The sequence below is a fragment of the Vombatus ursinus genome, unplaced genomic scaffold (genome assembly GCF_900497805.2).
Source record: "Vombatus ursinus unplaced genomic scaffold, bare-nosed wombat genome assembly UNPS02014812.1, whole genome shotgun sequence".
Lineage (NCBI taxonomy): Eukaryota > Metazoa > Chordata > Mammalia > Diprotodontia > Vombatidae > Vombatus > Vombatus ursinus.
Window position 1 is genome coordinate 75268375 of NW_020954590.1, and position 24237 is coordinate 75292611.

Genomic DNA, 24237 nt, shown 5'->3' on the forward strand with positions numbered 1-24237 from the left:
TATTTAATTCACACATTTTAACCTTCAGATATAGGACTTAGAGCCAGAAAAACCTTAGAGATCAATTAGTCCATTCCTTTCAGTTGATTGAGACCCAAAGAAGTTCAAATAGATTTAAATGAAATGCTGTAATGATTTTGCTTTGCTTAATCTTCCATTTTCCCTTCTCTTTCTTTCCTTCTTTTGCCTTCCTGACATCCTCTTATTCTCTTTAAAAAAACGACAATAAATTTGAAGTTACTCAATATTTGAAATTTTTTTAAATCACCAAAGAAAAGGCAATAATGACTATTTTAAAGACTAATTAAAAAATGACAGGTAACCTGAGTCCTATACTAATATCCATGGGATGAAGGAAGACCCAGAGGAAAGCCTATACCCCAGAGGTTCCCAAACTTACTTGGCATACCACCCCCTTTTCAAAAAAAGTTGCTCAATGTCCCCTGGAAATCTACTTTATTTAACCCAAATGCCCCTCACTTGCACTCACCATTGATGAATGAGAAGTATAAAACTAGGTAGCTTTCCTGTCCTATAACCATAATAAAAGCTATTGTGATCTCATCCTTTATCGCTTGTATTTCCTTAATTATCTAAACTGTAAGGAAGCTTTGCCTATACCTGCTTAGACATGGGGAAACTGAGGAATTCAACAATTTGCCCTTAGAGTTGGAACAGTCCTCAGAGGTCCTCTAGTTCAATCTCCTATCCACTCTAGCTGTCCCTTCTCCAATACCCCTGATGGATGGTCACTCAAGTCATTTCTAGTTCTAAGACTCTCTGCCTTTTACTTCTATCAATATGGAAGAGAATGTGAGCTACAGCTAGAGTAAGAGGGCTTGAATCCTGATTTTGCCATGTAATTATCTCTGTTATCTTAGGCAACTACATCTATTGACCTTGCTTAATATAAACTAGGGGGTGAGGGTGAGATCAGGGGTTCTTAACTTGAGATCTGTGGAACTTTAAAAATTTTCATAACTGTATTTTAATTTAATTGGTTTCCTTTTAAACTCTATATGTTTTATGCATTTATAAGCATCATTCTGTTAAGGGGCTCATGGACTTCACCAGATTACTAAAGGGACCTATGACATAAAAGAAGCTTAAAACCCCTTACATTAGATGATCTTTAAAGATCCCTTTTAGTTCTGAGCCTATGTTCCTACTTTTCAGGACAACCCATCACATTTTTGGACGTTTCCAACATTTCCAATCAGAAAATGCTTACTTCTTATTTTTTTAACTGTAAGGACTATTTTTGACATTCATTTTTAATAAAATTTTGAGTTCCAAATTTTCTCCCTCATTACCTCTCTCCATACCCTCACTCCTCCTTAAGATAGTAAGCAATTTGATATAGGATAATATACATATATATGTATATTACATATATATATATGCAATCATGTAAAGCCTATTTCCATATTAGTCATGTTGTGAAAGAAAAAAAAGTTTGAAAAGTAATTACAGTATAAAGTGCTCACTTCTCCTCAACTAAAATCAGGTTCCTTGTAACTTTCACTATCCTCATTCTGTTTTCTGGAAACAGAAAGAATAAGTCTAGTCCTTTTTCCTCATGGCAGGCCTTCAATTTTTGAAGATATCTGTCATGTCCCACATAGCATGTCTGTAATAGGACTGGACTGGAGTCCAGCCTTCCTGTCTCACACCAATGTACGAGTCTCTCCAGATGAGGCAGTGTGTGATGGAGACACCTGCCAAGGGGAAAAGTGGCAATAAAACTGAAAGTTCTGTTGCTGATGGATGATAGGAAATTCTGTTAGGCCTGCTTCTGCATGCCAAGGAGGAAACAGGTGAAAAGACAGGCAAACTCTATGCCATCCCTCTGTTTTCCTAGTAAGAGCTGGGTTCCTTTTAGGCAATGAGTGCTTTCAAAATTCATCTAGCATTTAACAGATTTACTTTAATTATGATATTTGATATATCAAACATAATATAATCAAATATAATCAAACAGTATAACAGGATATTGTTTTTAGAATGAGGCTGTGTAAATGGAGAAGATATTCCTAATTTTACTATCCTTTGTCTTTAGTGAATTAAGGACAAACTTACAGAGAAGTTCTGAAAATTTATAGGCCCTCTAAATTAATTGTTCATGAAATCCCCATTTATTCCACGCCAACTTACCAATGGTGTCTTTCTCCCCTCTTGAGGAGCAATGTGATATAGGGGAAAGGGTATTAGACTCTGATTTTGGATTTGCTGTTGGGCTGGGTAATCTAAACTCCTTTCTTGCTCTCTAGAGAAGAAAGGGGTTTGGATGAGAGGAATAGGTATTTTGGCTATGAGATGGCGATGATAGTAGTTATGAGATTGAAATAGCAATCAATCAACAAATTAAAATTTATTAAGCTCCCAAAGTGTGCCAGGTACCATGGTAGGATACAGTAACACAAAGACAAAGATGAAACATTCCCTGTCTTTAAGAGTCTACATTCTATTGAAGGACAGAAAGAAATATCCTTTGATACATACATACATACATAAGTTCGTACAAAAATACTTAAAATAAATACAAGTAAAATTTTTAAGAGGAAGGGCATTATCTGTAGCAAGCACTCCTTACACTTTCTGTTTGCCACGAGCTTCTCCAAAGAGGAATGTATCGTTGTTAAATTGAGAAAAGAACTTTTCTGATTCTCTCAGTTGGGAGTCCTTCCATATTCCTCAAATTACCTTGTACTTATAGCTTTCATTTACTTTTCTGTTTAGATGTTAAGAACATAAGCTCCTTGAAGGAGAGGACTGGCCAATTTTTATTTTTGCACGTGTCTTGGTGCATAATTGCCTGCTCACAGAGGTTACTGCCACTGTTTGTCCTTTGTTCTTGAAGGCATGATATCAGGGAGGTGATGCCATGACATGCAGGTGAATAGTAGCTGTTTAATAAATGCTTGTTGAGTTTAATTTATTTAAATCACATCTTTCCTGCCCAAAGGAAAGTTACTTCTCCTCTCCATTACTCGTGGAATATGTGTTCTGGGCTAAGAAGAACTAGATGGGTGTAGCTGGGTGGCGCATTGGATAAAGCATTGGCCCTGGAGTCAGGAGGACCTGAGTTCAAATCTAGTGTCAGACACTTGACACTTACTAGCTGTGTGACCCACGGCATGCCACTTAACACCATTGCCTAGCCAAAAACAAACAAACAAAAAACCAACCAAAAAACCCCCCAAAAAACTAGATGTCTTTGTGGCAAAATATAGATAACACATTCTGCCAAGCATGTATTCCTTAGAAAATTTAACCAATGTCTAACAGATCCCAGGATGAAAACATAGGTTGTTTCAGGTTAGGTCTGACTCCCTTTTTTCTAACAGTCTTGGGCCATGAGGGCCTGTACTAATTTGCATGGCTGTTAAAGAAAGGCCACCTAATGTTGAGAACAGTGATGCACTAAAGGTTCATTCTGCATTTCCTTGAGACTCAAACTTCTATTAACCCCAGTGGGAATTCTGAGTCTGGGATGAGAGAGGAAACATGGGCCCTTATAGAGTGCAGAGCTTCCTGTAAGGCTACCTGCTGTGCTTGGCCCAAGGCCTGCCTCGGAAACTGTGCCAAGACCGGAGATGGCTGTGAAATCATAAGGCCCCAGGGATGTTTTCCCCTCCAAAAAAGCAGGGTGGGGAACATAGCTGCAATTTTATTGGAATACTTGGAGCAGACCACCAAGCATGGCATATGTGCCATTATGACCTTTTGGTTATAATCTTCTATGGACTTGGGTCCAGCAGATACTACGAAGAGTTTTAACATTTGGGGGATTTTGAGAAAATATTATTTAAATCAGGGATTCTTAACCTGAGGTCTACAAAACATTTAAAAATATTTTAATAACTATTTCAATAAAATTAGTTTCCTTTGTAATCCTATGTATTTTATTTTATGCATTTAAACATATCACTCTGAGAAAGGGTTCAGGTCCAGAGGCTTCACCAGCTTGACAAAGGGGTCCATGACACATAAAAAGACAAGGACCTTTGGATGAGATAGTCCATAATAGATAAATCATAAAAGAGAACTTGGCTCTTTTTTGTGTTTTCTAAATGTTTAATTTAAAAATAAGATCGTTGGATCCAGTTGAATTTGCTAAATAAAAATAAACCTTAAAATTTGATACATTTTAGTGTTTTAAGAAATTAATAATTATATGTAATAATTTCTTCTTCCCCAAGGGTAGCAGCATGATTTCCGAAGCTGGAAGCAAATGTTATGATATCCATTTTGAAGCTGAGCAGCCCATGAGGCAACTGTTACAAAAATGATTTTTTTTTTAAGGCTCTAAAAGTTTCCTTCCATCAGATGGGTTTATGTGTTTTCTGGAAAGGTGCCAACTTTGTTTTTAGGCCAAGTAATGAATAGCAATATTATGGTATCTCATATAAACAAAATGCTCTGCTGTTGTTTGGCTCTTCATATTTCCTAATTTAGAATTGCCACAATATCCAGGAATTCTCATTTTCTGGTGCAGAATCAGAAATCTTTATGAGTTCTCATGATTCAGTTGAAAGTAAAAGGAAATGAACTTCAGACGTTTTCCTTGAACACTCTGCTTGTGGGCAGGAAGTCCAACAGTGTCAACTGAAAACATGGGCATCGTCAGATCTGGGAAAAAAAAAACAAACCCAGAAAATAAAACCTGGGAGTCTAACAGATTCTCTGTCTTCTTCTGTGTGTTCTCCTTTTTCTCCCTCCCGACTGACTTTGGCACTTCTTACTCAAAAGTCAAACTGGTAAGAAGAAAGCTAAGAAACAGGGGAAAATACAGCTAAAATAATTGAATTACAGTACCTAATTTACCCAGAAAGTAAACCTCCTCCACAGAGCTATAAGAGTCCTTTATCAAATATAATTAACAATTTTTGCCTTACTACTTGAAACAGGTGATAGCAGGGTCAGGGAGAGTGCTAGCTTAAAAAATTGAGAGGCTTTGCTTCTGGGTACCTGTGGCTCTATCTCTGACTTCTTATGTGACCTTATACACATGATATTTATATTCTTATCTCTAAAAAGGAATTCATTTTGGTATTCAGTAAAGTCAAAACAAAATTATATGTTTGAAAACTCTGTGAATCTTGGATTGAAAATTTTATAAAGCTTAGGCAGTAGTATATAAGAATTTCAGTGATTGTAAATTCCTAGTGAAAAACCTATTGTGAAATCAATCTTTCAGAGTCTTTCAGAGATGCAGGGTGATGTTTCACTATCCTACAACTGTGGTTACTCTCCTTCTCCACTTTAGTTCTACTCTTGTACGTCAGATAGCCTAGTGTTAACCCTGTGTTCTTAAAGGCTATCCAAATACAGGCCTTGGACAGGCCTTGCCAAACTGGAAGGGCTTTAGCAATGGACTTCCTATCTATCATTGGAGGACCACTCTTGCTCAACTCATAGAAGCTAATCATTGGAAAATTGGCCACTGAATAATGTATATTTTTTGGTCAGAGAAGATAGATATCCTAAGAAGATAGAATGGGTGTGCTCTGCATTGGTGCATAAAATTACCAATGATGTTTTGAAGTTTTGTTCTTCATTTTTGAAAATGTCTATTCATTCATGGACTGGTTGGTATTACCTTTCAAAGATTGCTTTGTGCTTTCAAAGATCCCAAGCTGCTCCTGTGATGCTAAAACCCATTTCTTGAACATCAGTATTTTTCCAGCGATGTTATGTGGTTGAAGATCATGCGACAAACACAGATGCTGAAGAATTAAATTGTGAGTGACTCAAAGAGGAATGGAGAAATACCTGGCAGTCATGGTGGGCATTAGGAGACTACAGCATATTACCAATGACCAGAACATGCTATAAAAGATAGCATTCAGGAAATGTGTCATTGGGAAAAGAGATTGGCTGTTTAGTGAAAGTGAAGGATAGCAGATGAACAGACAAAGGTCTCTACTACTTTTTGTAGGCAATGTGGAGTAGTGGATTGAAGACTGGCCTGAGAGAGCTAGGCTCAAATCCAACCTCTGACACATCTTTCATGTGGGATCCCGGACAAATCACTCAGTCACTCTGTGCCCCAAGCAAGACTAGAAGTTGTAGAAAAGGTGCATGGGTAGAAGAAGAAAAGGTTCTTCAACAGGGGCTCTTTTCACCAATGAAATCATAGGTCTAATTAAAAAAAAAAAGAAAAGGAAAAGGAAAACTACCTACCTCCAAGGATTGTCTGAAGACTCAAATGAAATAACAAGTGTAAAGTGCTTTGTAAAGTTTAAAGGGCTGAGAAGTCAACCATTATTTTTATTTTTGTCTAACCGTTTATGAGAAAGTATGGACAAGAATAGCACTGAAAAAGAGGCATGATTAGATTGCAATCTGAGGAGTTAGAGGGGATAGCCATGTAGGTAAAATTACAGATCAGCAGCAGTATTGAAAAAAATTCAGTCCTTAACTCAGAACACATTTATAGTTGTCTACTACAAAGAAGACTCAACCCTAACGTGACTATGAAGTAGGGAAAGAAATGGTCTCTGCCCTGAACAAATTTACATTCTTTAAAAGAGGGGCAGTGTGATATAGTGGATAGAGGGCTGTGTGACCATTGGGAAATCACAGGCTCTCAGTGCTCCAGGCAAATCTCCAGGATGTTAAGTCCCAGGCAATTTGTCCATCAATATCATTGGAGTAATTTTCTACACAGTGTACCTTGTATCAACAAAATAATAATAAGTTTAAACAAAAAATATGAATGTTATTTACATTTTATTATTCTCCAAAGAAGCAATGAGTATTAAGAATTTGAGGCTTATCATGTGTGAATGAAATTAATCATTTCTTCTTAGTCAATGTACAATCCTGATTTTAATTGTAACAGATTCCCCTAGTATCATGATGCATTCCTTAGAAAGGTAGTTTAAAAGGACCTTTATCTACTAGATTGCTGACCTTGACCTCCTGGGGCAAAAATTCCTGTTTTCCTATGTTTTTAAAGGAAACATGTTTCAGAAAAGCTCTCAATCTCTGTTATGGTGGCGTTTCTTAAAACCTGTTTGGAGAGACAACAATGGAATTCTGGGAAAGATCTGACATAAACCATTTTCATCCGATCTCTCATCAGAGAGAAGTGTTTGTTTATTTTGCTTGAGGTACCATATTCCTATGTATGTGCTATTATTAGATTCCTTTGAACTAGGAAAGTCCTATCTCATCGAGCTTGTTGTATAGTAAAATTTTAAGATTGTTTTTCTGACACATATGCAAGAACACATAAAAAGGAAAAACATCTTTCTGTTGAAAATTGATTTTAAAGACTGGCAGAGCAAGTTTTTAAATACATTGCACAAATAATCAAATTTGTTTATCTTACTGCCTTTCAAGTGTCTGCAAAAGGAAATTTGACTGCATTTGACATCCAAGTAATTTATATTGCTCTTGGATCAAAGCAATAGAGAAAAGACAATGGTTACTCAACTCCACTGTCCTACCCCATTCTTCCTCTCATCTATCTCTTGTTGAAGGTACATGTGTGAGAAGAAAGGGAAGGATCAAGCCAACCTGGCACACAGCTGGGGAATGCATAGTTCCTGCATTGTATTACTATGGTGGAATTAAGTGGGGAATGAAAGAATAAAAGAAAAGATTTTAAAGAAGCTATAAAAGTGAAAAACTTGAAAAAACACAGATTCTATTACATTCAAAACTTGTTTATTTTAATATCATCAAACAAAGCAAAATATTTAGTCATTCAGAAAAGATACTTTGGTTATGGCATTTCAGTGGAATTTTTTATTCTTTCAATAATTTTTTTTGGGGGGGGGATCAGATGTGATTTCATGGATACAGGAAACTAGTGAGAAAACATTTTCTACCAAGGTATATCACAACTGTTCTGCCAACTGGAGCTGCCTGGAGCACTGAAAAGCTAAGTGACTTACCCAAAGTCACACAGCCAGTATTTGGTGCAGATCAGACTAGAAGCCACATATTCCTAACTCTGTCTGACTTGTTATTCACTTCATCATGCCGCTTTTCCCGTTAACAAAGAACAAGAGATAATAACTCACATTTCAACAGTACTTTATGGGTGCTGAGAACTTTACTGTGAACATATTATTTAATTTATTCCTCCTAATAATCTAATAGGGGAGTTAATGCTAGGTGGCACAGTGGATAGGGTGTTGGACTTGAAGCCAGGAAGACCTGTGTTCAAATTGTATCTCAGACATTTAATAGCTATATATCTGTGGACACCTAATTTAACTTATAACTACCTCAGTTTCCTCATTTATATAATAGGGATAATAATAGCACCTATTTCCTAGTGTTGTGAGGATCAAATGAGATAATATTTGTAAAGCACTTTGCATACCTTAAGGCACTATATAAATGTTATCATCATCATCATCACCATCATCATCACCATCTTCTCTTCCTCCCCCTTCTCTTCCTCCTCCTCCTCTTCTTCTTCCTCTTCATTCTTCCCATTCTATAGATGAGGAAGCAAAGGTTCAGTGAGAGTCTTAATTGACTTGCCCAAGGGAACAAAATTTCCTCATCTATAATAATAATACTTGCACTATCCACCTTATAGGATAGAAGTGCGCGTCTATTAAGTGCAAAGTCTTTAGTTACTGTGAGGAATACAAAAGACAATTAGGCAATGCCTCCTCACCTCCACCTCTTAATCCTTTGTCTCCTTCAAAATTCTGCTTAAGTTTTGACTTTCCTTATTCCCTTGAACATCCAATTTACCTTGAATTTATTTTTCTGTACTTTTTAATGTACATGTTGGTTCTCCTTCTGTAACAGCTCCTTTACAGCAGGGACTGTTATGCCTTTGTATGCCCAGCACAGTGTCTTGCACATAGTAAATGCTTAATATATTTGTTAATTGGTTGATTAGAGAAATAGTCTATATGCACATATTGATACCTTTATTTATTCCTATATCAATAATGGTATCAATAATGATATCTCTATCATTCTATTTCTGTGTCTATACATGTAACCTGAAGCTCAAAGCCCATTATTAGTCTCTCCTCATTAGTGGAATTTGATTCTCTTTAGAGAATCCTGAAAAGGATATATTTTCTTTGTTGTATAGAGTGGCTTCCCTGAAGGAAGAGAAAGGCTCTGGGAAGAAGACACATAGTCTGGAACTGCATATCTTCTCTTTCTTGAAACCAGCAGCTGGAAGACTAAGTTGTCTCTTCCCTCAAACTCTACAATTCTTCTCCTCATTGGAGGAACATTGAGTAATCACTCTCCACCAAGACAAAGATGGTTTTTGAGCTTCAGGTTATACATATACAGAGTGTCCCAAAAGTTGTTGCAATTTTAAGCTTATTAAAACTTATACTGCATTAAGACCTTTGGGACATCTTGTATACAAATAAATATATATGTATACATACACATGCTTATGTTATAGGTATACATGTATAGTTATATACATACATGTGTTTGTATATACATAACAGAGTAACAAGAGATGCCACAAAGCAAATTGTGGTTGATTATGTTTGAAATAGGTGGATAATGAGTACTCTGAGTTCAGAGGAAAGGAGACATCTTTGTACACTGTAATAGTAAGGGTAGGATTAATGGAAGAAGGTTGGGTAGGACTTATAAAGGTAGAGAAAAGGGAAGCTAGTGCAAGTAAAAGTTTACCAGAGATATCATGAGGTCTTTTCCAGCCAAAGCGAATTCTGATCTTCCAAATGACTTTGGATAACGGATTTAACCCTCTAAATGACAAAATATGTGACCCAGTGGATAGGGTACAGGAGATAGACTCAGGAAGAACTTGGGTTAAAATATCACCTATAACTGTGTTTAAACAGTTGACCCCTCTGAGACTCAATTTCCTCATCTCTAAAATGGGAATAATAATATTTATACTACTTATCTCACAGAATTGTGAAATTGAAATGAGAAAAGATAGTAAAGCAACTTTGAAAACCTTAAAGCACCATGCATATGCCATTTGTTAATATACTGATGAAAATACTAGTTATTAATATGAAAATGTTTTGAGCTCCTAAGGAAAGTGATAAAATTATATTATAATTGACCATATATATTTGAGGGATTGGAGCTTTGGCACATATGAAGCCCAAATAGTTGAAACTACTGTGTTTGACTTTAGAAAATAAAAATAGAGGGGCTTGGGGATACACAAATGTGTAATATTACATATATTTCCAGATTTTCTTCAACATATTGATTGGTTTAAGCAGGTGGTACGGTGATAGAGTGCTGAACTTGCAGTAAAGAAAGCCTGAGCTCAAATTCAGCCTCAGAGGCTTACATGCTCTGTGATCCTGTCCTCAATCTACCTCAGTTTCCCCATCTTTAAAATGAGGATAAAAATAGTACCTATCTTTAGGGTTGTTATAGGGATCAAATGAGATATTTGTAAAGTGCCTGGAACATTGTAGATGCTTAATAAATATTTGTTTTTTCCTTCTTCATTTTTTTCTTTTGAAAATACTCTTTGTTGTATAGAGTGGCTCTCTGAGAGAGCTGAGGGGAAATTTAGGTGATATAAATATAAAAGACATCAATAAAATTTACTTTTTTGGGAGAAAGCAATCAAGGTTAAGTGTCTCCCCCAGGGTAATATAACAAGCAAGAGTCTGAGGCTGGATTTGAACTCAGTTCTCTTCCCCCGCACCCCCTTTCCCTCACCCCTGACTCCAGGGCCACCCCTGAGCTGCCCCCAATACAATTTACTTTTAAAACTGTGTCAATAGATCAGGAGGAAGATGATGACTGGTAGTAGTGAGAATGGGAAAAAAAGAGGTTAATTTTTTTTTTTTAAAACAAGTTTGTCCCATAGACATATAAAGTAGGAATGCTGAAGTCTCAGTTCCTGCATGATATAAAGTTCTAATGGGAGCCTATCAAAATCAAATCTCTGCAATCAATTACCAGAAGTTTAGAGATTACATTGACCATCTCAGAGTAAATACAACAAGGATGGGAGAAGAAACATCCCCAAATGATGACAAAGATAGTGCCTCAAGGATCTATGCTTGGTACTTGTTCAACATTTTTTTTTTCAGTGACTTGGAAAGAAAGATTATCAATAAATACTTGTTGATGTTTTTCAAAAAAGAAAATAAAAATTATGAAATTACTTAATACCTTCCTTTATACTTGTGTGACCTACCTCACAGGGTTGTTTTGAAGAAAGCGCTTTGTAAATTTTAAAGTGCTATAAAAATGGGAGCTATTATTATTTCTGTTCAAAATAGTTTCCAAAATTTTGATACAATTCAAATCAAATTAGGCCACTCTTTTAAGAGCTAAGACAACTTAGAAATTGGTTTTGGGCATGAGAATGGATAATATTTCTAACTGTTGGTGCTTCTATAGACAATGTAATTTTTCTTTTCTTCCCCTTAAGCTCTCTGTACCTCAGAAAATTCTCTGAAACAATAAATTATAGACCAGGTTGCTGTTTACATGAGTAGAGGGAGTTCTTAAACCAAGACTTCTTACACTGCTGAAATTTCAGTCCCTTGACCTATTGACTTATTGATGTATTCTTGCCTAGGGACTTGAAATCCCATCAAATATGAACAAAAATGGTTTCTTATGTGACTGAAAAAATATTGGCACTTGTTCTTTCTAGCCTGAAACAAATGTGTATACAGATAGAGAACTTTCTATGTGGGTCTCAATACATCTGCTTGGCCATATGTTCTAATAATATAACTTTTGTAGCATTTTGCCCTGTCTCATTTGAGCCTCACAACTCTCAGGTAAGTTTCTACAAATATTTTAGCCCCATTTTATTGAGTAAACAGAGGCTCAAACATGGTATAATTCCCATGGTCACACCATAAGTAATTGTCAAAGTCAAGATTTGAACATAGATCTTCCTGACTCCAAAACAGAAATCCTATAGTCAGGAAGACTTCATGCAATGAAGATCCTGATGAATATAATTTTGTCTTTTTCACTGGTGGAAGTTGTCCTGGCTCTGGACAGTCTACAACTATCCACATCTGAACAACTTGGTCTTCTTGGGTTACTCCCTTACACCTAGTTCCAAGAACTTTCAAGAAGTTGGTTTGGGTTTGAGTCTATTAAGGAGTTAATCCAAAGGTATAGTTCAGCTCACACCATTTGAGGCCACCTTGATAGAAACACAAAGATCTGCCCTAGAAAAGTCTTAACTGCTTTGGATCCATATCAGTTTGTGAGGATCTAAGGTTGGTTCTGTCTCTCAGGGGCCATTTTGTAGTAGAGTAGACTGCTCTGCCCCCAGAATCCTAGAAATTTCCTGGACAGGGGAGGCTCTTTCAGAGGAACATTTCTCCTTGGGTCACCCGAGCTTTTTTGTGTCATGTCACTCACGTGCTTCCTGAGCAATGTAGTGGTGGGTAATTTGTACACTCAGTGTAGTACAGTGATTTTACTCAGTACTTTCCTTTTCATTTCTGGGCTTGCTAAAAGCCTAATTTTTATAATTATAGTTGACATGTTACCTAGTGGTTCTCAAAGGGTGTGCTTGGGCTCACTGGTGTTTCTTCTGAAAGGTATATTGGGAATTGTATAGGGCTTAAATTTGCTTGTGAATGCCCAGGTAACTCAGTTTTCCATTAACAGCCCTGCTTGGTTTCAAGTCCATGGAACACTGGAACATTTTACTTCACCCTGGATAAGTTGATCACCAGAAATCTCCATCACCATGCAACACTGCAACTCCCTCAATTGCTTCTTCCTTTTTTTTTTTCCTTTTTTTTTTTTAAAGGCAATTGGGGTTAAGTGACTTGCTCAGGGTCACACAGTTAGTAAGTGTCAAGTGTTTGGTCTGAGGCTGGATTTGAACTCAGACCCTTCTGACTTCAGGGCCAGTGCTCTATCCACTGAGCCACCTAGCTGCCCTGAAAGCCTTCCTTTATAGAGGGCTCAGATCAGAAATTTTCAGGTACCTCTCCATTTTCCATCAGTAGCTCTGCTTGATTTTGATTCTACAGAACTGCGGGGTATTTCTCTACTATCTCCTCCACTATCCCTACCCCACCCCTTTCAGCTTCTTTGTATGTGTTGTCCTTCCCTATTAGATTATAAGCTCCTTGAGGGCAGGGCCTGTCTTTTTCTTATTTGTATCTGCAGCACTTAACACAGTGCCTGGTACTAGTAGGCACTTAATAAATGTTTATTGAATTAAATTGAACTTACACTTGTAATCACTTTCTGGAGTCTCCTGATCACCAGCCAAAGAACAGTATTACATTATGAATGGAAAAAATGTTTGAGAAGCACTGAATGGTTACTTAGAGTTAGCTGGTGGCAGACGATAGAGTGTTGGGCCTGGAGTCAGGAAAACATTAGTTCAAATCTGGCCTCAGACACTTAGTAACTATATGACCTTGGGCACATCAGGTATCCTCTGTTTGCCTCAGTTTCCTTAACTGTAAAATGAGGATAATAATAGCTTCTACCTCCCAGGTAATTGTTGAGAGGATCAAAAAAGTGCTTAGCACAGTGCCTGGCACATAGTAAGCTTTATATAAATGCTTATTCACTTCACTTACCTACATTTTCTTATTTGAACTTCACAACAACCCTATGTGAGGTAGGTGCTATTTTTACCACTCCCATTTTACAGATGAGGAAAGTAGGGCCAATAGAGGCTATGTTACTTGTCCAGAGTCATACAGCTGGTAAGTATATGAGTCAGAATACGAATCCAGATTCTTCAAAGTCTGCTACTCTGTGCCAAGTTGGCTGCCTCTCAAATTCTTCCACTTAAATTAGATTTATGGAAATACGTCATCTTAGAATATGATGCTCAGTACAGGGTTGATGATCCATGAGTGTGTATCTAGAATAAAAAAAAAATATGTTCAGCTTATGAATATAAACAAAGAAACAACCTTGGAACAAAGCAGATATTGTAAAAGAATTTAAAAAAAATCCAGCAGCTTTCTATGCATTGCTGGGGGGCAGATTTTGCTAGTTTATCCAGGTAATTGGACTGCCAGGAAAATTGATCCTTAAAGTACACACACTGATGAGAAATCCTTGCACCTAGGGGCAAAGAAAGAGGATCCCCTATAATTGGTGAGAACCTGGAAAGAAATAATATTAGCTGGCCTCCAGACCTCGTCATTTTGTTTTCACAACTAATAGCTCCAAAATTGTTGACTTTAACCTTTCCTCATCATTTAAGCCATAAGGCTGGGTTTTTAGCTGTCAGTGTCTATAAGTACTTTGCAGTGGTTAGCAAATCCTCACACCAAACAAACCAGCTGATTCCCAAAAGCACAAGATGTGTGTGTGTGGGGAGATGCTCGGCCCTCCCTAATTGGAGTCACTTTTTGGAGGATGTTTCCTCATGGGATGTTTATTTATAACAGTGAGGCAACCTCTCTCCAGGAAAACCAGATAATTGAAACATTTTCCAGGATTATGAAGGCAGGAGCACATTTAGGACAGTTAGCAAAGGAGCCATGTACATCTACTGTAGGAAACAATGGAAATAATTCATAAAAGGTGGATAGGAAGGCAGATCAACTAGGAATAAAGGCAAAGTTTTTCTTTAATGAAATAAGATAGAAATATCTCTACCCAATTTAGTCTTTATGTTTTAAATTCTGAGAAAGGACTTTTCTAGTGACCTGTGGACTCTTCTCATTTTCTGCACTAGAGAATTGCTGTATACCCAAGATTTTAAAGAGCTTCACAAGTTTGATGATTTCCCTGAAGTTACATTGCTAGCTTAGCAGTTGTAAGTACACAATTTCTAGTCATCCAAAGTCATTTAGAGACTTGTAAATGTGATAGGAAATTGCAATTGACTTTGTTTTTGAGCACAGCTCAGTTTTAAAAGTCTCTCAGATTTCTTGGAGTGAAATGATAATTTTGAATGAAATAACTTCACATGCATTGGACTGAATTCACATAATGCATAGCCACTCATTCAGAGTCAATTCTTTTTCTTTGACTGTAGGCTCACTGTGCTCCATGATAAGCAACCATCATGCAATAGAAAGAAGTTGGCCACACACCATCCTTGCTTATTCTTACCTACTACCAGTAGGCATCCTTAGTCTCTAATCCTAAGCAAATCTTTATTTAGCCAGCCCAAACCTGCTGAGCCCCTCTCTGCAGGTATATAAACTGAGAGACTAGTGGAGCCTGTGAGAGCTTAGGTACTGGTGGGGTCCAGAGGTAAAATCTTCAGGGAGATTACTCTTAGATGGCTTTGCTAATTAACACAGGACCAGCAATCCAGTCAGAAGACTGTCATCCTGAACAAACTGGGAGTAACAGTAAAGCAAACAATGTAACACATCTACCTCCTTAATTAGGGTGACACAGGGAAAACCTAAAGTACAGTCAATATTATCATGTAATCTTTTAAAATTACCCATTCATTTCCCTGTGTTGCTTTGTTAGCTGCTATTTCATTTAGCAGACATAAGCTACCATTTTTTTTCACAAGTGTAGCTGTTCTTAACATTGAAAAAAATGTACAGAAGGACGTTTAAGAGTGGTTTAATCCAATGAATGGATTGTCAACCCACTAAATGTTTCCATTCTTTCACTTAATTTGGTTCTTTTGAGGATGGAGCCATGACAGCAAAAACCTTTAAAAGTCTTAGTACAACATTAATTGTTTAAAACTGCATTAAAACTTTTGGGTCATCCTTGCCTAATGGCTGGATTCTCTATGGTAGATTTATGGAAAGACTTGAACAAGAATTTCACAGAATAATTTGGCTTTCAGGTAAGATAGGCTATTTATTAATGAGAAGATGTTAACTTTTAGAGGGTTAAAAACTACAACTTGGCATTTGTTTAAAAAAATTAACATCTTTTGTTTTTACGTAACCTTCATTTCTGATTATATTTGATCACCAACCCAATGAATCAACAAAGACTGAAAAAGAAAGAGAAAAAAAAGTTCAGCAAAACCATCTAACACAGCAGTCATCTCTTACAGTATATGAAATATTTCACACCCATAGTCCACCACCTCTGCAAATGGAGGAGGGAGGATCTGCATGACTTTTTAAAAAATGGTATTTTCCACCATTGATTAGAGAAATGCAAATCAAAACAACTCTGAGGTACCACATCACACCTAACAGATTAGCCAACATGACAAAACAGGAAAATGATAAATGTTGGAGAAGATGTGGGACAATTGGAACACTAATGCACTGTTGGTGGAGTTGTGAACTGATCCAACCATTTTGGAGAGCAATTTGGAACTATGCCCAAAGGACTATAAAAATGTGTCTACCCTTTGACTCAGCAATAGCACTTCTAGGGCTGTATCCCAAAGAGATCATAAAAATGGGAAAATGACCCACATATACAAAAATATTTGTAGCAGCTCTTTCTGTGGTGGCAAAGAATTGGAAGGTGAGGGGATGCCCATCAATTGGGGAACGACTGAACAAATTGTGGTATATGAATGTAATGGAATACTATTGTGCTATAAGAAATGATGAGCAGGCAGACTTCAGAAAAACCTGGAAAGACTTGTATGGACCGATGCTGAGTGAAGTGAGCAGAACCAGGAGAACATTGTACACAATAACAGTCACATTGTGTGAGAGCTAACTTTGATAGCCTTAGATCTTCTAAGCAATGCAAGGATCTAAGACATCTCCAAAGGTCACATGATGGAAAATGCTATCCACATCCAAAGAAAGAGCTATGGAGTTTAAGTGCAGATTGAAACATACTATTTGCTCTTTTTTTTTCTTCTGTTTTCTTTTGTTTCCTCTTTCTTGTGGTTCCTCCTATTGGTTCTAATTCTTCTTTACAACATGACTAATGTGAAAATATGTTTAATAGGAATATATATGTAAAGTCTATATCAGATTGCATGCCGTTTTGGGGAAGGAAGGGGAGAAAAATTTAAAACTCCAAAGTGTATGGAAGTGATTGTTGAAAACTAAAAACAAATTAATAAAAAAATTAAAAAATGGTATTTTCATTTGATTCTAAATTCATTCATTGACTCATTCATAAAACTTATCGAGCACTTGTCCTTTATAAGACAACTTAGCTTAGTATGGAATAAAAAAGGAACCCATTCATTAATTTTTTTCCCAAATCAGACATGTATTTATCTAAAAATAAACAAACAAACAAAAATATTTGTCAGGTTCTAACCTCACACAGACCACCTGTCCGTGCTTCCTCACCCTTTGACCTTTGTCTGCCCTGTAAATGACAGATTAGTGGGGAACATCCTTTATAGAAGGAAATAGGGTTCTATAAAATTTGCACCAGACTTTCCAATTTAGTATCATCCAAGTCAGGACATCCTAAAATAAAATTCATCTCAAAAATAGACATGTGAAGGGAAAATACTGGGGTTGAAAGCAAACAATTAATCCTCATATGTCACTTGATTCTGTGAGAAAAACCTGAACAACAACAAAAAATGGTTCTTGTTCAGGTGCAGTGATTTTGCTGATGGAAAAAAAAAGCATAACAAAAATAGTGCAGTCAATGAGTCAAGTGTGATAAAAGATACCCCAGAGCAAAACAGGAAGCTGTATTGTTGTTGTTGTTTAATGGAAGGGCATTAATTGACCTCTCAGCCTGAGTCTTACCTCCAAAGGTCTTACCAAGATAAAATTTTGTATCCATTTTTCATATGATCAGAAACAGAATTTAACCTCTCCAAACAGTTATCCTTTGTGGTCAGGTCAATTGCATACACTCCATTCTAAGGAGTATCAAAACATCGACATAGATAAGTTAGGAGCCCTTCACCTTTTTTGTGTCCTGGACCCCTCTGGCAATCTGGTGAAACCTAGGGGTTGCTTCTCAGAATAATGTTTTTAAATGCATAAAATAAATACATAGGTTTCTAAATGAAAGCAATTATGTTGAAATATAGTTATCAATATATATAATTTTTATTTATTTTTTAGGCAATTGGGGTTAAGTGACTTGCCCAGGGTCACACAGCTAGCAAATGTTTGGTCTGAGGCCAGATTTGAACTCAGGTCCTCCTGACTTCAGGGCCGGTGCGCTATCCACTGCACCACCTAGCTGCCCCATGTATGTTTTTACAAAAGCAAATTCACAAACCCCAGGTTAAGAACTCCTGCTTTAGAATGATGTTTTTTTGCATGGCTAAAACTTGTCATTTTATTCTAAAATGAAGAAACAGGAAACGGAAATAAATTTCCTATCTTGCATTCTAATAAATTTACCTCAAAATGGTGTGTGTGTGTGTGTGTGTGTGTGTGTGTGTGTGTGTGTGTAGGGAAGTGAGGAAGCAAGCTTATTTTAGATGGAATTTTACTGAATCCTAATCCAAGCTATCACTTTGTTGCTGACTCCCCCCCACCCCAAATCACAGCAAACATCCCCGCTGCAATATTTACTGCCAACTACCTTCCCTGCCCCCCATCATACAGTTAACGTGAATTGCTTATTGAGGGGAAATAGCTTCAAAGAAACAAACCATACACACACCCATCTAGTCTTTGCAATTGGACCTTAGTTCATCTTACCTTGAAAACTACTCAGGCACACAATGTGGTTAGTATGTTTTCAATGACATAGATCTCCTAAGACCTGCCAGTTCTGGAGTGCTGAAGAAGTTACGTTGATCATGTCAACAAAATCACTCACCAAACTGAGAAAAACAAGACTGGGGTGACCATCTTGGCTAGCTGCTCCCTCCCATCAGTTATCCAAAAGATCCGTGGTGTTATCAGTATATGTTTTGCCACCACTAATGCTGATTGGCACTCCTCTGATTCCTTAGAAAATAGGTTCAGGAGTATCGTCAAAAAATTATCACTCAATGGTCTCCTAATCATGAGATTGTCTGATCTTAGCCAAACTGGTCCTCATACAAGATTTATGGGTGGTGCCTTCATTTGAATCTTGTCCAGTTTGGGTAGGACCTGCTAAAACTTATGCTGTGCTGGGATGGGTGGGAATTGGTTAAGACATTCTTGATTTTGATTCCTATTTGATGACATCACAGAAGGGGCAGGTAACACAGACAACAGGGTTTTTTTTTAAGTATTTATTTTATTTTTGATTTATGGAACTGTCAAAGTTAGACAAGGGTTAAGTTTCCACAGAGGTAGAATAGTGCAGAGGGTTATCAAAACAACTCAAGGAAGCAGTTACACTGCAGGTGGGCTTGGGCTTAGCCAATAAGAAGTAAGCTGATGGTTCCAAGAAGACCCCAAAATCAAGATAAGGGCCGAGCCAGCTCAGACCGGTTAAAGTCAACCCGAGGACACCAGCAAAATGTTAGTGTGCCTGCTTACTGAACTTCATTACTATTAACTGACACACCCCAAATAAAATTAGAACCTCATTAACGGCTCATGGGACGTATGCTGAGGGAGGAGGAACATACTTGAACATGTGGGGGGGGGCCCTCAGGGCTCTTTCCTTCTGAAGAGGGGTGGAGCCCACTTCTGGCCAGAAACGGCTAAATCCCCTGGACTTTCTCTGTAATAAACTTTTCTTGATACTAAATTTTTGGTGTCAAGCATGTTTCTAACAGAACAAAACAAGCATTTCCATAACAGTATGATAAAGAAAAGATGATTGTTCATGAAACTGCAAATCTATTGTGTATCACTTACTATTCCTTTTAAATATATAATAAAATTATCATTTAAATTCCTTTTTTTTCTTCCCTCCCCTATATACATGTAAAATCATTCAGTACATATTTCTAGTTACCAGTTCTTTCTCTGGATGAAAACATCACCTTCTTTCATATGTCCTTTGTAGTTAATTTGTGTATTTATAATAGTCAAAATGACTTATTTGTTCCAAGTTGTTCTTAAAACAGTATTGCTGTTACTGTATATGGTATTCTCTTGGTTCTGACCATTTTGTTCTTCATTATTTCATTCAAGTCTATCAGTGTTTTTCTAAGATCATTGAACTCATCATTTCTTATAGCATGGTAGTATTCTATCATGATCATATATCACGACTTGTTCAGTCATTCTCCAATTGACAGGCATCCCTGAAATTTCCAGTTCTTTTCCACCACAAAAAGAGCTGTTATAAATATTTTAGAGCATACAGGTTCTTTTCCTTTTTCCCCAATCATCTTTGGAAATAGATCTAGTAGTGGTGTTGCTATATCAAAGTATATAGGTAGTTTAATATCTCTTTGGGCAATTCCAGATTGCTCTCCAAAATGGTTAGATCAGTTCACAATTCTACCAACAATGAATTAGTGTACCAATTTTTCTACAGCCCCTTCAACATTTGTCCCTTTCCCCTTCAATCATTTTAGCCAATCTGAAAGGTATAAAATGATATCTCAAGGTTGTTTTAATTTGCATTTCTTTAATCAAAAATGATTTAAAGCATTTTAAAATATGACTACAAATTGTTTTGATTTCAATTGGGGAATGACTCATGCATATTCTTATAGATTTGACAAAGTTCTTCATATATTTGAGAGATGAGACATTTATCTGAGAAACTATATATAAATTTCCCTTCTTCCCATTTTCTGCTTTCCTTTTGATCTTGGCTACATTTGTTTTATTTGTACAAAAACTTTCATTTAATATAATCAAAATTATCCATTTTATACCTCACTCTGTTATCTCTTGTTTATTCATAAATTGATCACCTATCCATGAGTCTGATAAGTAATATGTTCTTCCAACTTTCTTGAAATCTCTCTCTTTATACCTATATTCAGAATTTTTCATTTAAGGAAAAGGCCCAGGCTAAAGATATCTTCATTTCTCTCCAGGATGCACTGTTAGCTCTTCTCTATAAGACTTTCTCACTGTGCTCCTTTTCCCCTGACTTTTTTCACTCCTTTTTATGTGCTATCTTCCTCTCATTAGAATGTAAGCTCCTTGAGGGCAGGGACTGCCTTTCTATTTGTATTTCTATTGCCGCTGCTTAGCACAATACTTGGCTCTTAGTAAACACTTAAATACTTGTTGACTGATTGACTGTCAGTGGAGGGAATAACTACTTGAGGAAATCAGAAATCTCTGAAAAATTGGAGTATATATGTGTGTGTGTATATATAAATATATCTGTATATATATACATATATACACACACATATATGCATATATATACACACACAAGTATATACGTATATATATGTGTGTGTGTATATATATGTGTATATATATATATATATATGTATATATATACTTCCTTCCTAAATACACACAGAGAGATTTTGAGGAGAAAGAGATAAAGAGAGAAGTAGAAAGAGAAGGCACAGTGGATAGATGATCAGATAGAATTATCTTAGAATCATGAGCTTATCTTGATTCAGTGTGAGATGTTGGTCTATACTTAGTTTCTTCCACTGTTATCCAGTTTTCCCAAAAAGTTTTTTTTTAAAGTATCTAGTTCTTACCCCAATAGCAGGGATCTTTGGGTTTATCAAAACACTTGGCCATTGTGCTAGTTAGTTTGTGTATACGGTATACCCATTCTGTTACGTTGATCAATACCTATTTCTTACCCAGTACCAAATTGTTTTGATGATTATTGCTTTACTATATTTACTTTATTACTTATTACTATAGTTTGAGATCTGCTACTGCTAGGTTCCCTTCTTTCCCACTTTTTTCATTAATTCCCTTGATATTCTTGTCCTTTTGATCCTTCACATGAATTTGTTATTATTTTTTGTAGCTCTATAAGGCAAACATTTGGTAGTGTGGTTAGAATGGCATTGAGTAAGTAAATTAATTTAAGGAGCATTGTCATTTTTATCAGCTTGGCCTATCCACAAAAATATTTCTTTACCTATTTAGATCTGTTTTTATTTGTGTGAAGAGTTGTAGTTGTGTTAATATATTTTTATGTCTGTCATGGCAGGTAGACTCCTAAATTTTTTTTGTAGTTATTTTAATGGAATTATTTCTCTTTTAACTTCCTTCTCCTAGATTTTGTTGGTAATATAGAAAAAAACTGATCATTTGTGTCAGTTTACCTTTGCTGAAGGTATTATTTCAATTAATTTTTTAGTTAACTTTAGGGTTTTCTAAGTAAACCATCTTATCATTTGCAAAAAGCAATACTTTTGTTTCTCTTTTGTATGTGCTTATTCCCTATATTTTTTCTCTTATATTATTGTTATAGCTAGCATTTCTAGCACTATATTGAATAGCAATGGGGATAATGGACATCCTTGCTTTACTCTTTATTTTATTGGAAAGGTCTCCAGTTTATCCCTTTTATATATATTGCTAGCTTTTGGTTTTAGACAAATACTACTTATCATATTAAGGAAAGATTTATTTATTTCTATGTTTTTAATTTAAAAAAATAGTGATGGGTGTTGCATCTTGTCAGAAACCCTTTTTGCATTGATCAATATAATCACATGATCTTTGTTGTTCTTGTTAATAATGTTGTTTAATAATATGTTTAATGATAATTATGTTTGTAAGTTTTGTTAATATTGAACCAAACCTGCATTCTTGATATAAGTCTAACCTAATCATAGTGTATAATCTTTGTGATATGCTGCTATAATCTCCTTTCTAATATTTTATTTTCTAATATTTTATTCATCAATATTTTAGGGACATTTATCTATAGTTTTCTTTATTTTTACTCTCTGGTTAAGATATCAAGACCATATTTATATATTAGAAGGAATTTGGTAGGACCCCTTTTTTTCTTATTGTTTCAAATAATTTATATAATGCTGGAATTAATTTTTCTCTCCAAGTTTGAATTCACTTTTTGTTTTTATTTTTTAGGCAATTGGGATTAAAGGACTTGCCCAGGGTCACACAGCTAGTAAGTGTCAAGTGTTTGGTCTGAGGCCAGATTTGAACTCAGGTCCTCCTGACTTCAGGGCGGGTGCTCTACCCACTGTGCCACCTAGCTACCCCTCACTTTTTATTTTTTAAAATATTTGTTTTAATCAGTCAAGATCTACTTTCTCATCTTCCTCTTCCCCCTTCACTCTCTCATTGAGAACATAAGAAAAAAGCCCATTACAAACATAGAGAGTTAATCAAATTTCCATATTGGCCATGTAAAAAAAAAGTTTCATCTTGGACTCTGAGTTGTTTACCTCTGTATTAGAATGTGGGTAGCAGTTTTCAACATTAATCCTCTGAAATCATTGCTAGTTGTTACACTGATAAAAGATCAGCACAATAGTATTTTATCACATTTATATCTCATAGTTTATTCGTCCATTTCCCAATTTATGGGCACTCCCTCATATTCCCATTCATTGACACCTCAAAAAGAGCTATAAATACATATATATTTTTTGTACACCTTTAGTTTGTTTTGCTTAGGACTAATACCTCCCTTAATCTACCCTCCTTCTACTTCTCCCTCCCTCTTCTCCCAATTCCCTCCTATTTCCCTGTTGAGTGAAATGTGTTTCAGTATCCAACTCGTGTGTGTGTGTGTGTATGTATGTGTGTTCATGTATTCTTTCTTCTTTTCACCAGTTCAGATGAGAATAAGGTTTAAGTGTTATCTGCTCCCCCCACCCCTTCCTCCTTGTTTGTGTAAATTTCTACTTGTGCACCTCAATGATGTGAGATAATTTTCTCCATCCTTCCTCTCCCTTTCCTCTCCCTGGTGTATTCCTCTTCCTCTTTCTTTTTCTTTTTCTTTTTTTTTTTAAGATTATGAAAACATAACAGAACCACTCCCACACCCTCTGTCTAATTGGACTGCCTCTATGACTGCTAATTATGATAGAGTTCTGTGGGAATACATTTATCACCTCCCAAAAGGAGAATGTAAACAGTTTATACTTAGTTCCTTATGAGCGCTTGTTCATGTTTACCTTTTTTTTTTTTTGTTTCTCATGACTCCTATGTTTGTATTTTAGGTAGCTGTTGCCTACAAACATCCAAGACTCTCCCATTCTTTGCTCAGTGAGTTCAGTGCCTGCCTAAGTCTTTCTGTGTTCTCCAACTTTTGCCTTCGTACTGGGGAACTTGAACACATATATGGATACTCCCTGAAATATCCTAAGTTCCCACCCTCTTAACTTTTTTACATGTCTTATTCCTCCACCTCATCTCAGTCACACACAAAGATGATCATACACTTGATTTTGCTATCATCCATAAATGTACCACTTCTATCTTCATGAATTCTGAAATTCCTTTATCTAACCACAATCTGTTATCATTCTAACTCTCTCTCTGTCTTGAAACCCCTACACCTCTTCTTCTTCCCTATGACCTCCAATCTCTCCACTTCTCATTCTTTCACAGGCCATCAAACATGCATTGGGTACACTCTCTTTCCTTCTCCATC